Genomic DNA, 13,512 nt, shown 5'->3' with positions numbered 1-13,512 from the left:
GGTTTCTACTTAGGTCATAAATAAGAAGTCTGTCTCGCTTCATGTTGTGACTGTGACTCAGCCGTGTTATTTACTTAATATGGTCATTTCCACACATTATTTTTCTCAATGTCATCAGCACATTGGTAATGTATGCAGCAGATACTTGAAGTGGGCTCAGTCTGCTGCAGTTAGACGCTTCTTCCTTCTTTCTGGGTCGGACCTTCACCCACTGAACACATGCCTGGAGTCACAGCAAAGACAAATTGTCTGAAGACAATACGGCTAATGTGCGTTCTCTCTCTCTGCCGCTGACTGGGACGTTTCAGGACACAGGATGTATTATGTGCGGCACTGTAAGGTCTCTACAGCAGAAGAGTGTCAGTCTTCTTTTTGATCTTCAACGAGCCATATAAAACAAACTTCCTACTCCTGGTTTCTGCTCGGTGACCTAGTGTTAGTTGTGTAAATGTTAGCAACGTTCAGGAAACTAAACTGTTGACACTCAAGTTAAGCAAGTCACTGATGAAAGTGTTGAATGATGGTCATTCAGCAACATCCAGACACTGTAAAATGCTTCTGTTTGTTTATAAATCACTGAACGGCTTAGCAGCACAATACATTAAAGATCTGCTGTTGTCGTATCAACCTTCCAGAACCTCCCAGGTGTCAAGAAAATCCGAGCTCATCCCACTTCCCCATGCTGGAGATTTTAGTTTAACAGTAATAATAAATAAAGTTATCTTTAAAATGAATCACTCAAGTGACATCTAGGCCCAACAGTAGACTTAAGTGTCAATAAAATAAATCTGGTTGTGTGTGTTGTTTTTGTCTCATGCAAACTTTGCTTTAATTCTACTTTTTTCTATCTAATCATAAGAAATCATAGTCAGTCAGAGAGAGTCATTAAACAGGAAAAGCAGGTTTCCTGGAAAAAGAGGAAGTTTCCAGCCTGCAGATTTATAAAAATAGCTGAGACTATTCCTTATTTCAAAGGTAAAGTTTTAAAGAATGAAATCTAAACATTTTCAGTAATTTCATAAGATTCAAAGTAAAATACTTATATTAATATTGGTTTACTTGTAATAATACTTACACTTACATTTGTGGGAACACTTACAAGAAAAACAAGTAACTGTAACTTTGGTATTAAATAATTAGAATCATGGATTATTCTTGGTTTCTTTTCAGAAAAACATCTGTAATAACTCACATTAAGATTATAATAAGTATAATTAATAAGTTATGGTTATAAAATTATAAATGAATGCTAAATCAGAGAAGCTAAAGAAAATAAATGTGATATAAATGTGATTTTGACATTGAACTTGAAATGGTGTAACTGTAATTAAACATCACTGATATGTTGGAGGTAGATGGTAGGTGAAAGGTGAAAGGAAGGGAAAAAGGGGAACTAACAGGAGAGCAGAGATGATCAACGCCTTATTTAGAGAAAAGGTCGTGCAGGCAATGGACATAGGAGGTTGAGTAACCCTGAGACATTAGCACAGACATCAGGAAATGTCTGTAAGACAGTGATGGATATGAGATCATCTGTCTAAGCAGACAGCCGGTGCAGGCGCACCAGGGGGGTGGATAAACCCTATATAAGGTGGGTGCAAAAGAGGAACCTTTTGTTGGATCCTCCGGGCAGCTTCGAGCCAAGATCGAGATGGACAAAGAACTCTGCAGCTGAAGAAGAGCCGGGGCCACAGAGACGAAGACTGTCCTGCTCATGGAGACCAACCCGTCAGCCCTGCAACCTGTGGCTTCGAATCGCACTTCTCTCATAGGCTGGGTTCAGACCCCAAAGACAAAGATGAAGACAAAGGCAAAGACAAAGAAGAAGAACTGGTGCCTTTTTTCCTGCCAGCACCAAGTCCTGTGTGACCTCAGCATCCATGCGGAGAAGAAGCTCATCAGACCTACAGAGATCCTGGCCTTCGCCGATCGTCTTCCTCCTGCTGCAGCACCTTCTTCATCATCAAGCCAGGTCTGGGGTTCGAAACACCAAACTCCGTCCGTCTCTCTCAAAGGTTCCCTTTTTTAGTTCTCAGTATCAGCAGTAGGGAAAGATAGACTAGATGATTGATTTTACTTATTTGATTATTTCTGCTACTGAATTAAGCTGTACTGACCCTTGCAAAAATGCCTTACTAATAAAATATTTAGCATAAAGAAAATCTAAAAGATGTTGTGGACATTCAGTTAATGAGTCACATTAAAGTTCTTTGATGGTTGTAAAATAGCTGTGATGTTTGATTCTGGAGAGGAAAAAGTGGAAAATGTTTTTAGGTTGCTGGTAGCCCAAATGTAAAACATCATCCTTGGGACTCGCCCGAGTCACTAAAACCTACCTGGTTCAATAACAAATGCAAGTTGTAAAATAGAGAACGAGCGACCGTTAACAGGTGTGCTCTGTGAAACTAGTTGGCTGTAGGCTGCTCAGTCTGGCTAATTCACAGGGGGAAGAAGGGTGGGACACCTGGATGTAGGCCGTCAGATAACCAGGCGAATCGTTTCTCGAAACCAGCTTAAACAGAGTTTACTTCAGTTCTGGACAGGGTAAATCCCAGCAGATTTAGGAAACTCAACGGACCCGTTAGACGGAGAGCTGGTAGCACATCTCCCCTCTCAGAAGAGGAAGTACGAGAGTGAGAGAGTAGAGACAGAAAGGAGGGGGGGGGTGTTGCGCAACAACACAGGTCTTCTGGTTCTGGTTCTGGTTCTACTCTGCATCCTCAGAACCAAACATGGAGAAGCAACATTCAGCTTCTATGCACCACAAATCTCGAACAAACTTCCAGAAAACTGCAGAACAGCCAAAACACTGAGTTTAAGTTGTCTTTCTTTCAGGATTTTATCTTTATTTTTCCTTTTTTTTTAACATACCGTTTTTCAGTTCTGTCTGAAGAGGAACAACCTAGAGCATGATGCTGCCACCACCATGATTTCTGTAGTTGGTGCTCTTTTGTATGCTTGTACATAGACGTAGCTTCCCGAAGGACTGGTGTGGTCATGTCCCCACCAACTCTGGCATGAAGGGGACAGTCCCCACCAATATTTCCTGAGCCTGTTATTCTTTATGTGCCTGCATCTATGTAACTCGGCAGCAGCTGCACGTTTTATTCAAAGCATTAACAGCCAGATAATGCTTTCTAGTCCAATCCACTAGATCGCCGCTCAGTGATCTAGTGGATTGGACTAGATCCACTAGACTCACTGTGCACGCGGTGCCAGTGCGCCACATGCAGCTATTGCTTTGCATTGAGTCAGGAATATCAGTGGTAAGGGAAATGACACAATCAAGCAAAGAATCTGAGAAGGGGACGCAAAGTTTTGATATTGTCAACACTAAGATAGCAAGACAACAAGGTCCAAAGGGATCACATTTCACAGGTCAGTAAAAAGCTTTAATTAAAAAATATATATGAAGAAAGTGGAGACTAAGTTAGTTATGCTAGCTTAACTTTTATCACCTTAACTTGTACTCTGTTGTTTACCTCTAAAAGCCTTTCTCCCCTGTAGTCAAGACTGAATCCTCACCTCTGAAGTCACTCCAGTATCGGAGCTGTGTGTCTGTCTTACCAGATTTTCTCCTCTGTCTAGAGAATGTCTACACTGTCTTCTTCACCTTTAAACTCCTGATAGATTTTTATCCAGAGGAATCCATTGATCAACATTAGTCAGAGTGTAATGCACTAACACAAACCCACCAATCCCACCAGCACAGACAGAGCTGGGAGTTTGATTAATCAAACAGAATCCATCCAGGAACGTAAACAACTAGAGATGAAGTTAAAGTCGTGACTTTATGAAGGAACCAGACTACGCTTTTGTGCAACATGTTTAATATGTGGAACAAAAAGCAGTCATTTTGGCTGCAGTAGCTGTGAAGGTTTGGTATAAACACGTCTGCATTCTTCTGCTCTGAGGCTGCTTGGCTCACACAGAATCTTCTTATTAAAATTCTGTCAAGTATCATCATGAAATATTTTTGTTTAACTCTGTTCAATTATTTTCTGTCATTGCCTCCTAGGGATCATAAATATTTTAACCCCCCTCCGTTCAACTAGGAATGCTAATCTCAAACGAAAATCTGTTCTTGACTAAATTGAGCCATTGGATGATATTAATCTGCAAGGGTTTAACTTTGTGTTGCAAGTTGGTGAGAACACATTGAGGAAGAGGGAAGGAGGCGCTGATGAACAGACAGATATGTGACTGGAATGCTATTTTGTGCTAAGAAAGACAAAACCTTAAATGTGAATCCCATAGTCTTAGGAAATAAGTTAGGATATTGATCCTATTATTATTGGAGTCTTGCACATAGATTTTGCTCAATATGTACATTTTAAATGTACGTATTGAACAACTATGAAGTCTATGTCTATGGTGAGGCTCGTCAGTTTAATAGTAACAATCTTTTAGCAGGTATTAGACATACTAAGAAAAATCAATATGTTAAAACATCTAGTTGATGTTTAGAATGTATTTCACTTGGTGAAACAAACAACAAAAAAACAACTTTTCAGTCATATTTTAGTTTATGGAATCCGTTTCTATTTGCTCAATGATTGCTTACAGTTGAAAACAGTTTCAAGATTCAGTCATGTTTTTTGTGAAGAATCATCACAATAATATACAGTAGTTGCCTTTTATTGTCTCAAAAGTTCTCAAAAACATCAGCAGCATTGGATTTTGTAAAACTCAAAATGTGAAGTGATTAAAAAAAAAAAACAGAAAAGTTTTGCCCATGCTGATCCATAAAGCCGCTCCGATAGAAACCCATTTCAGCCTCTGAGGACTTTAGCGATCGTTCTTCATCCCTATGTTAGATTTACTCTCTGTTGTCGAGCAACTTTTGTGATCAATGGATCCACGAGATTTTGAACCCCACAGAACCAGAACCAGGAAACTCCAGCCCAGAATGAACCCAGTTTACTGAGCTCTGAGATTCTCTTCCTAATATCCTGGCTGATTTACCAGACAGAGACGTTGTGTGTTTAAGGTGTGGCTCTGGTCACCTGAGATTTTGTAAATTAGCTAATCAGGAAATGACAATGCTATGACATCTTCATAGTTCTAGTGCGCGTACACTTTTGATTTGAAAGAAAATCTAAATCTCCCATCTAATCATTTTGATATTCAGCTAGCTAATAAAGTTTGTTTGAAGTGTATTTATATGATTCAGATTTCCAACTATTCTTTTACCTAATATTGACAACACTAATAAGATAAGTTTTGCCCTTGTGGAAGTAAATATGGAATTCCTCACATGTTTTCTATGTGGTGCCGTTTGTAACGTTACACAGAAATTAACGGCAATAATTTGGCTTATTTAGCCTGTCAGAGAAAAAAAATGAGTGTTTAAATATTTATTTGGGAACTAAGGATTAAGTTTGAAAACTAAACATTTAGCTTCCTAACTAAATATTGAATTTATTAGGTGAAGTAGATATTTAGTTTGGATCTTCGACATTTGTAAATGTATAAATAACATGGTGAAAACATGGATACCAACATTTTGTTCTTTACAAAAGGCCAAATAAACCTAAATATTGCTGCTACTTCTGTTTTTTGCAGTGTACCTTTACAAGCAGCAGTTTGTCAAACTATCAGGAAATGTACTTTGTTCCTGAACAAAACGCAGACTGTATTCCAAAAACTGACTAGTATGCTCAATGTTGTTGCAGGGATTTCTGATCAAATACTTTCAAAGACTGGTTATAAAGTGGTCTAACTAGGTGGAAATTATCATGTTGCTTGATAATCAGCAATTTATCCATTATCTGATCCAAGTGGTTGTATTGTGCTGCTTTGCTAATGCTTCCTAGCATGTCAAAGTGCTTGAGAAGCTTTTATTAGTCACCATGAAGCAAATTGTGTCAGAGCAGCTCAAGTGGGATAACGCTTTGACGTGACCACTGTTAGCTGTGCACACCACAAAGCCGGCCGTCTATGGAGAAATACTAAGAAAAAAAGCCTGATGTCGGCAAGTGGAGAAACAAACTCTGGTCGGATGAAACCACAACGGAACTTTTTGGTCTTGCATGGAAAACTGACTTAATACGGCACATCCTCCTCAACACACTGCCCTCATGGCAGGGGAAGCATCATGCTGCGGGCTTCTTTCTTCAGCAGGTAGAGGACAGCTGGTGATGATGGTACAAATGGTAATGGAAAGACTAACTGGAGGAAACCAGTTAGACTGGTTAGACTGTATGCTCCGGGTCCCATTCTGAGACCCGGAGCATACAGTTCCAATGTCCTAATCAAAGTCCATGCCTAGACATGGATAATTTCAAGACTTGGAAGCTCGTGTTCACAGTGGCTCTCCAACCAACCAGAATAAATAAACAGAAAGTTAGTTTTGTTTTGTTTAATAATCAGAAGATCTTTCAGAGCCAGATGACCTTCAACTTGATGTAGAGCTTCCTCCTGCGTTACGCTGTTGTTCCTCAGTGCTGCTGCACATCAGGAGGACATTGTGTTTGATTATCTTCCCATCAGTTGTGCTGCTCATGTGCTCCGTTAAAACGCCATGATATCCATTAAAAAGCTCAATATATCAACACACACACACACACACACACACACACATCACAATCATTCTGTTCCCTTTTTTAAGCCTTAGTCATTTCCTGGAACAGCTGAGAACCACCATGTTGCTCAGCAAGCAGGAAAGATTCATTTTATTGTAGCTGATTCTGTTCTTGATAAAAGACTTTCGAAGTTCTGACCCATTTAAACAAGTGAGAATATTAAGAAGTCCAATTATTTCAGGAACTGTATCAGCAGTTCAAACACATTATATAGATCAATTCAAACATCCATCTGCTGATGGATGTTTGAATTGATCATTTACTTCTGTTAAATATGCTAGTTTTCCACTTACAGTTGATGAAAACATATTTAAAATTAGAATATTGTGTGTTCATAAATAACATTTTTAAAAACAAATATGTTTCATATCGGCTAAATGTTATTTTCAAGAGCTCCTACTTTTAATCTGACAAACCAGCCTCAGGATGTATTCTAATTTATTGAACATAACTGTAGTATTTATGGACGTAATGTTGGATTAATCAATGTGTTAATATGAAGATTATGTCGACTGTAAACCTGCTGAATCAATGGTGTGATCTGCTGGTGTGATGTTAGCTGCATGGGGGGAAAAAAAGACTGAAATTAGTTGAAAGAACACTTTGGTTTTATTCTATTTCCATAGAAGCTGCTGATTCCAAGCAAAATTGACCTCCGTAAAAAGGCTACGCAACATCGCAGTGTGTGTTGGTAAACTCTGGGAGCCGCCGTCGTTTCTCAGTGTTTGGCTTGCTGCCGGTCCCTCGCCATCAGCATCAAGAAGACCAGTTGGGTTGACGGAGAAAAGGGTTTTAGAAAAAAAAAGTGTCTCAGGAGGCGTAGGAGTCCATCCTGGAACTGGTGGGTTGCTGGTTCAAATCCCCTCTCCATCAGTTATTCATCAAAATGGGACCACATAAAATTGTGAGAAAAAAAAATCGCAAATTCTTAACATTTCAATATATCATTATATCATTATATATTCAGCTCCAACCTATAAGCTCAGATTCATTTTAAACTTTAATTTGCGTAATTTCCTCTGAATGTGAATGTCCTCTGACTGTTTTCTGCGTAACATAATTATTTTTTTTTTGGTTTTTGGACCATTTTCCTGAACCAGTAAAGACTTTTATTCACAAAATCCCATTAAATCAGCTACTAATTAATAACAACGTACCTCAGTGAACCGCATAGAAAAGTCAAAAACACTTGAATTCATATCACGATGCTTTGTACTCTGATTTATTGTGGTTATCGCTTTGGTCGTACTGGGATCCCGGTTCGGTAGAGACTGCTGGCTCTTTCTCAGGCTCTGATCTCTGTGTTTTGGTGTAGCTGTTTTATTTTGGCGTTGCTCTTTAGTTTTCTGTCCATTTAGTTCCTTTGTGTTCTTCTTTCTCTCCCTGTGTGGTTTGTTGTCTTGCGACGCGACGCCTCACCCCCACAGCTGCCATGCTGTTCCCTTCATTTACTCACCAACTCTTTCACCATCACTTCTTAGAATGCCAGTTTTTGCCACTCATATATGGACTCAATCATTTTTACTTGGGTTTTTTTGTAAAGAAAGTTAGAATAATTTATTAAACTTCAGTTTTCTGCACACCTGCCTCTACTCCTGAGATTTGGCAAAGATATCAGAATGCAACCCAGTTCAGTCTAGTTCAGAAAGCCTAAATTGTGTTAAAAACAGGAATGATGTTAGTTTGGGGAAATAATGATGCACTTTTCTGTGCTGTTTGAGACGTTAACAGATTGGAGTTGGGTTTAAATAAACTGAGATTAGTCTTAAACCTACGGATGGTCAATCTGCAGTGTTCTGTCCCTGGATTCTCATCGTTTATCACTTCATTCCACCTTAATCTCTCCTTCACTGTTTGTTAAAATACAACAGAAAACAAGCAAATTTAATCAAAAACAGAATTAATGCACATTTTGGAGAAGTGTTTGAAAAAGGAAACATTTTGAGGAAATGGAATAGAATTTATAGCTTACGTGTTTCAAAGCTGCGGGGGTGACGGTGTTCAGCAGCAGTCAGCACAAGACAAGAACGACCGTAGCAGTTAATATGCTGCCAAGAAAAATTATAAAGTCAGGTTTTCAAAGAGAGAGAGAGAAAAGACAATAGTGTCAATTTGTAGCCCAGTTTTTGGACAACAGCTCTTGTGCGTAAACTACGAATCCTTAAGTTTGAGTAACCCCTTAAGTTATATCTGCCTTCTCTTTCAAAAAAACATGTTTTGTATGAGCTCAGGTAATGGTTTATTAGATACCTTAAATATAATTTGAGCCATTTTAAATTCCACCAGATCTTCAAATTTAAGACTTCTATATTTGAAGAATAGCGGGTTTGTGTGCTCATGAAAACCGACATTATGGATGACTCTAACGGCTCGTTTCTGTAGGATACTCCGTGGTTGTAAAGAGCTTTTGTAATGGATTCCCCACACCTATGAACAATATGTTAAATATGGCAAAATCAGAGAGTTGTATAGAATATGAAGTGATTTATTATTCAGAATACGTCTGGCTTTAGCGAGGACTGATGTGCTTCTACGTAGTTTATTCTGTAAATGTTTAATATGAGGTTTCCAACTGATTTTGTCATCTATTATTACTTAACATATACCCTTTAGAGTTACACCCTCTGTCTGGACTTGAATTTCAGCTGTTTTGTTAAAAAAAAAAGAAAAGATGTTGTTGAATCAATGTTGTCTTCTGGTCAAATTCTTACGACTGAAATGCATAATGTATTACGTAGTTTACTGGTAACAGGCACCAGGTTGCTCTTGCTGACTCTTGTTTTTATCATTGTTTCCAAATCATCAGAATAGTCTTAAAATATTCTTGATAATATCTTATTTTATTACTTTATTCACCTTTACTCCCTTCCATTGTTTAATGAGTTTGATAAAAACAGAGATTTTAGGACAATAAGTTATTTCCACCCTTATGTAATAAACCCAGAACAATGAACTTCAATCAGAATATTTCTGGTGATAACAGCTAGCGTTAAACTATTAGTACTTTGTCTCGTTGTTCTCTCCGTCCCCCCGTGGTGAGGGCGAGTTTTTGCAGAGAACTGGCAAAGCCGCTTTAAGGCTATAGCTTTCACTCATGAAAGATCAGATTCGGTAACAAGAAAAATAAATCGGACACACCCAAACAGAATTGCCACTGTTCGCTGTACAACAGCTGGCAGCATTTATGCAGCAGAGATGCTTACAGAACCATCAAAATAGAAAGTAAGATTAATAAGCTAAAGAAACAAAATGTGACACAAGAAGTTGCTCAGAAAATGAAATGCTTACAAATCACCAGTTTGAAATTAAATAAACATATTTAGTTAGTGGTTTGCACTTTCTTTCTTGAACAGCAGAGGGCAGCCTCTGCATTGAGGCATATTTCTACATCTGAACTGGAATGTGTCAGATCTACCAGCAGGGGGCTCTAGCCTACCGCTGAGAGTCTCAATGTAAATGATACAAATTGATGTTCTGCATTCTGGAAGCCTGTGTTTCCTGAATGCAGGGAAAAAAGTGTAAAATCATGTTGTTTGCAGAGCAGACATGATTTTACACTTCTTAACATCCCATCTTTTACTTGTCATCATGGTGCATTCAGTGATGCAGTCTGAGGGTTCAGCAGCATTGAAGGCCTTTGTGGAAACACGCATGCGGCTCTATGGACCAGACTGTCATAACAGTGTGTGTTCTGATGGGTCGGGATCCTGCCAGGAACACGCCATTCTCTTCCCCGCTGCCAGGCTGAACGTAACAGTCACAACATTTTCCCATTTCCCTCCAGGCCAAGATCCATTTCTCATCCGAGAGGCACGAACAAGTTTCAAACAATATGCTGATCTGACGGATAATCTGGTTGTTCACACACATGCCTGTTAGAAAAAGAGCAGAGCTAGTGTTAGAAATTATGTTTTTGTTATTTATTGTTGTCATTCTCAAGGACCTCAAGAAAATTTGCATTCGTAAATGACAAAGTAATTTGAGATAAGAGATCATTTATTCACTTGGAAAGAGTCTATTTTTGGTAAGCACATGCTCACACACGCCCACGCATGCCCGCAAACACACACACACACAGACACACACACGTATATATATATATATGGATGGATGTACCTTCAAGTGGTTGAAATATATTAAATGAGGTAATCAGAAAGTAGATCGGGCTGCTATCAGTTGGAGTCACTTTAAGCATTTCAGCAAGTCTGTGAACCAATGCAAACACAGTACCTGGACAATGTAGCATGAGATAAAGTAATCTTATTGAGTTATTGGTGCCACATTAGCATGGGATTTGCTAACAGTGGAACACACTCACGCTATAACATTTTTGCCACATCCAAAATTTATTCGGCAGCCTGGTGATACATAAGCAAATACTGAATTGGATGTGTGAGAATGTGATGCTAAGTCATTATTTATTATTATTTATTACACTGGTAATAAATATTTACTGAATGAGAACATCTAGCAGTAGGGCAGCAGCAGACTTAAAGCAGCACAACAAAGTTGTAACCTGTCTTTGTGACTTGCTAGGTATCTGAGATGGGTTAGCATTTCTGGGAACCAAAACGTCCCATCTCCAGGGTACATCAGCAAATCACTATTACTTCTCAACCATGCCCTGTCAAACACAACCTTTTGGTGGAAAATGTGGAACTTTCTAAAACTTTATATAAATTAAGAAGCATACCTTTGGCTCCCATTGGAAAACCTAAGTAAAGGCTAGTTGATAGACTATAGCATGGCACAAATAGCACAGATATTATTAAAACAAAGTACTGTGTAAAAGGCATGGATGTTTTGAATAGTTGCTCCTCATATCACACTTTTGCAAACTATACTTTTAAAGGTTCAGGTCTCTTCATAACAAATTCTTCTTCCTTGGGATGATTCATATCACCCATGTTTCATTACTGACCCTTGGAACCTAACTGGTGAACCCAATAAGTTTTGTAATATCTACCTGTAGACTACTGGATGCACATATTGTTCAGAGATGTTTATTTTAATACCAGCACATGATGACTTAATGATTATGACCAATATGTCACATTTCTTGAGTTAGCTAACCCAAACAGAGATCAGAACTAAAATTAGTGAAAGTTGATTCTAAGATAAAATATTTGGATAGCAATATACAATGAAATCAAATATTTCATTTTTTTTAATGGATGTCAAATATGAATAAAAATGGACAACATAGCAACAAATGAGGATGAATTGTCCCAGAGCCATTTTCAAACCACTGCAAAACAGTCTGAAATAAACAAAGCATATTCAAAACAACACTCCTTTAAACTGAAACCCCAGCTCTGGTGAACAGCCACTGCTTCTCCAGGACTGAACGCTGCATGCAGGTTCACCCTGTTTTCTTTCACCTTGTTCTGAAATATTCCTCTGTAAACCATTATGTCTCTCACACATCTAAAACATCTGAGAATTTATGTGCTTATGAAAACTCCTCCAGCATTTTCTCAAATCGCTACAATAACCATTGTTATCATCCGCATGGTATGTGTGGTTTTCCTCCTCCAGTATTCTGCAGAGCCGTTGAGCCGACGCCGCCTCACCTGCAGCGCTGCAGGTGAGGCGGCGTCGGCTCCACACATGGATGGGTTTTTATTGATGCCACGTGCCGCATCGTAAAAAAAACAAGAAGCCTGAGGGATGATCCCTCCCAGCTGTTTTTCTGCAGCAAAACACACTAAACAGCGATTTGGTTGAATCCCAGATAACTCCATTAATTCCTGAGTAAGTCAGTCTACATGTCACATAGAACCGCACTAATCTCGACCTAGTTTCTTCACTGTTGCCTCTAAGTTTTCTTCATGTTTCTCTTTTTTTCTGTTTCTTGAATTTATTTTATGATTTTCAGAGTTAACACCAATAAAAGATCTTGTATTTGATTTCTCTCAAACAATGCCCTGGTTTCTGTTATCTGCCTCAGATACAGATTCAGTAGAGACAGAAGTTCACTACAAGGCTGACTAATCTTCCCACAGACCGGTTCAGACCAGTCTGAAGTTGAAACTAGCCGTGGCTCTCGGTTCCACATGCAGCTTTTACTCACTAAGCACTTTTAAACCTCTCTGAGCTCATAGCGTTTCCGATAAAACCAGCGGATTGATTTCCTGTCAGTCTGATTTTGGAGCATATTGCTTGCTTTTTCTTTGTCTCTTGGCTGTTGTCATAGAAAACATCCACTAAAAATAGTTGACCCTCTTCCACTCATTTTTATAGTCTAGAAAATAATAGCGACAGTACTCAAATCTTATAAAAATATCTAATGCTGGCTTAAAAAAAAGAAAAATAAAAGCTTACTGCCTATTAAACATGTTCACCACCTTGGACATTTTACCCTGTTTTTCCTTTTACAAATCAGTCAAAACATGGTATAACAACTCACTTTAATGTCAGTCAAATAATATGTAATAGTATGTAACTTTTATAAACATATATTTTATATATTTTTTTGTGGGTGTGACAGCATTGGTAAGAAACAAATAATCTTAAAAAAATCTAGTGCTAACTAGAAAGAACCAATAAGAGCCAGGAGGCGGGTCTTAGCGCTGTCAATCACCCTTGTGAACGAGAATGCTAAGGCTAGTTAGCATGACCATTGATAACGGTGGATAAGTGGTTTTCCTGTAACTTTAAGATGTTTCTCCACTACTAGCGGAGCAGTATGTACACGACTGTGATTGACAGTGCTAAGACCCGCCCCCTAGACTAGCAGCGATGCATTTCTTCAGACGGCAGTAGTAGCTCAGAAAGGAGATGGAGCTTGATCTTTTCACTGGTTATCTGTCTCATATTATATTGTCATGACATGGTGACAGTTTTAACAAATATGTAAATAATTTTTTTAAATATAAAAGTTATATAATCAATCAATCAAATGTTATTTGTATAGCATTTTCAGCAG

The sequence above is a fragment of the Xiphophorus couchianus genome, chromosome 12 (assembly GCF_001444195.1).
Source record: "Xiphophorus couchianus chromosome 12, X_couchianus-1.0, whole genome shotgun sequence".
NCBI classification, from domain to species: domain Eukaryota; kingdom Metazoa; phylum Chordata; class Actinopteri; order Cyprinodontiformes; family Poeciliidae; genus Xiphophorus; species Xiphophorus couchianus.
The sequence above is the reverse complement of the archived record's forward strand: the minus strand, read 5'-3'. Positions refer to the sequence as shown.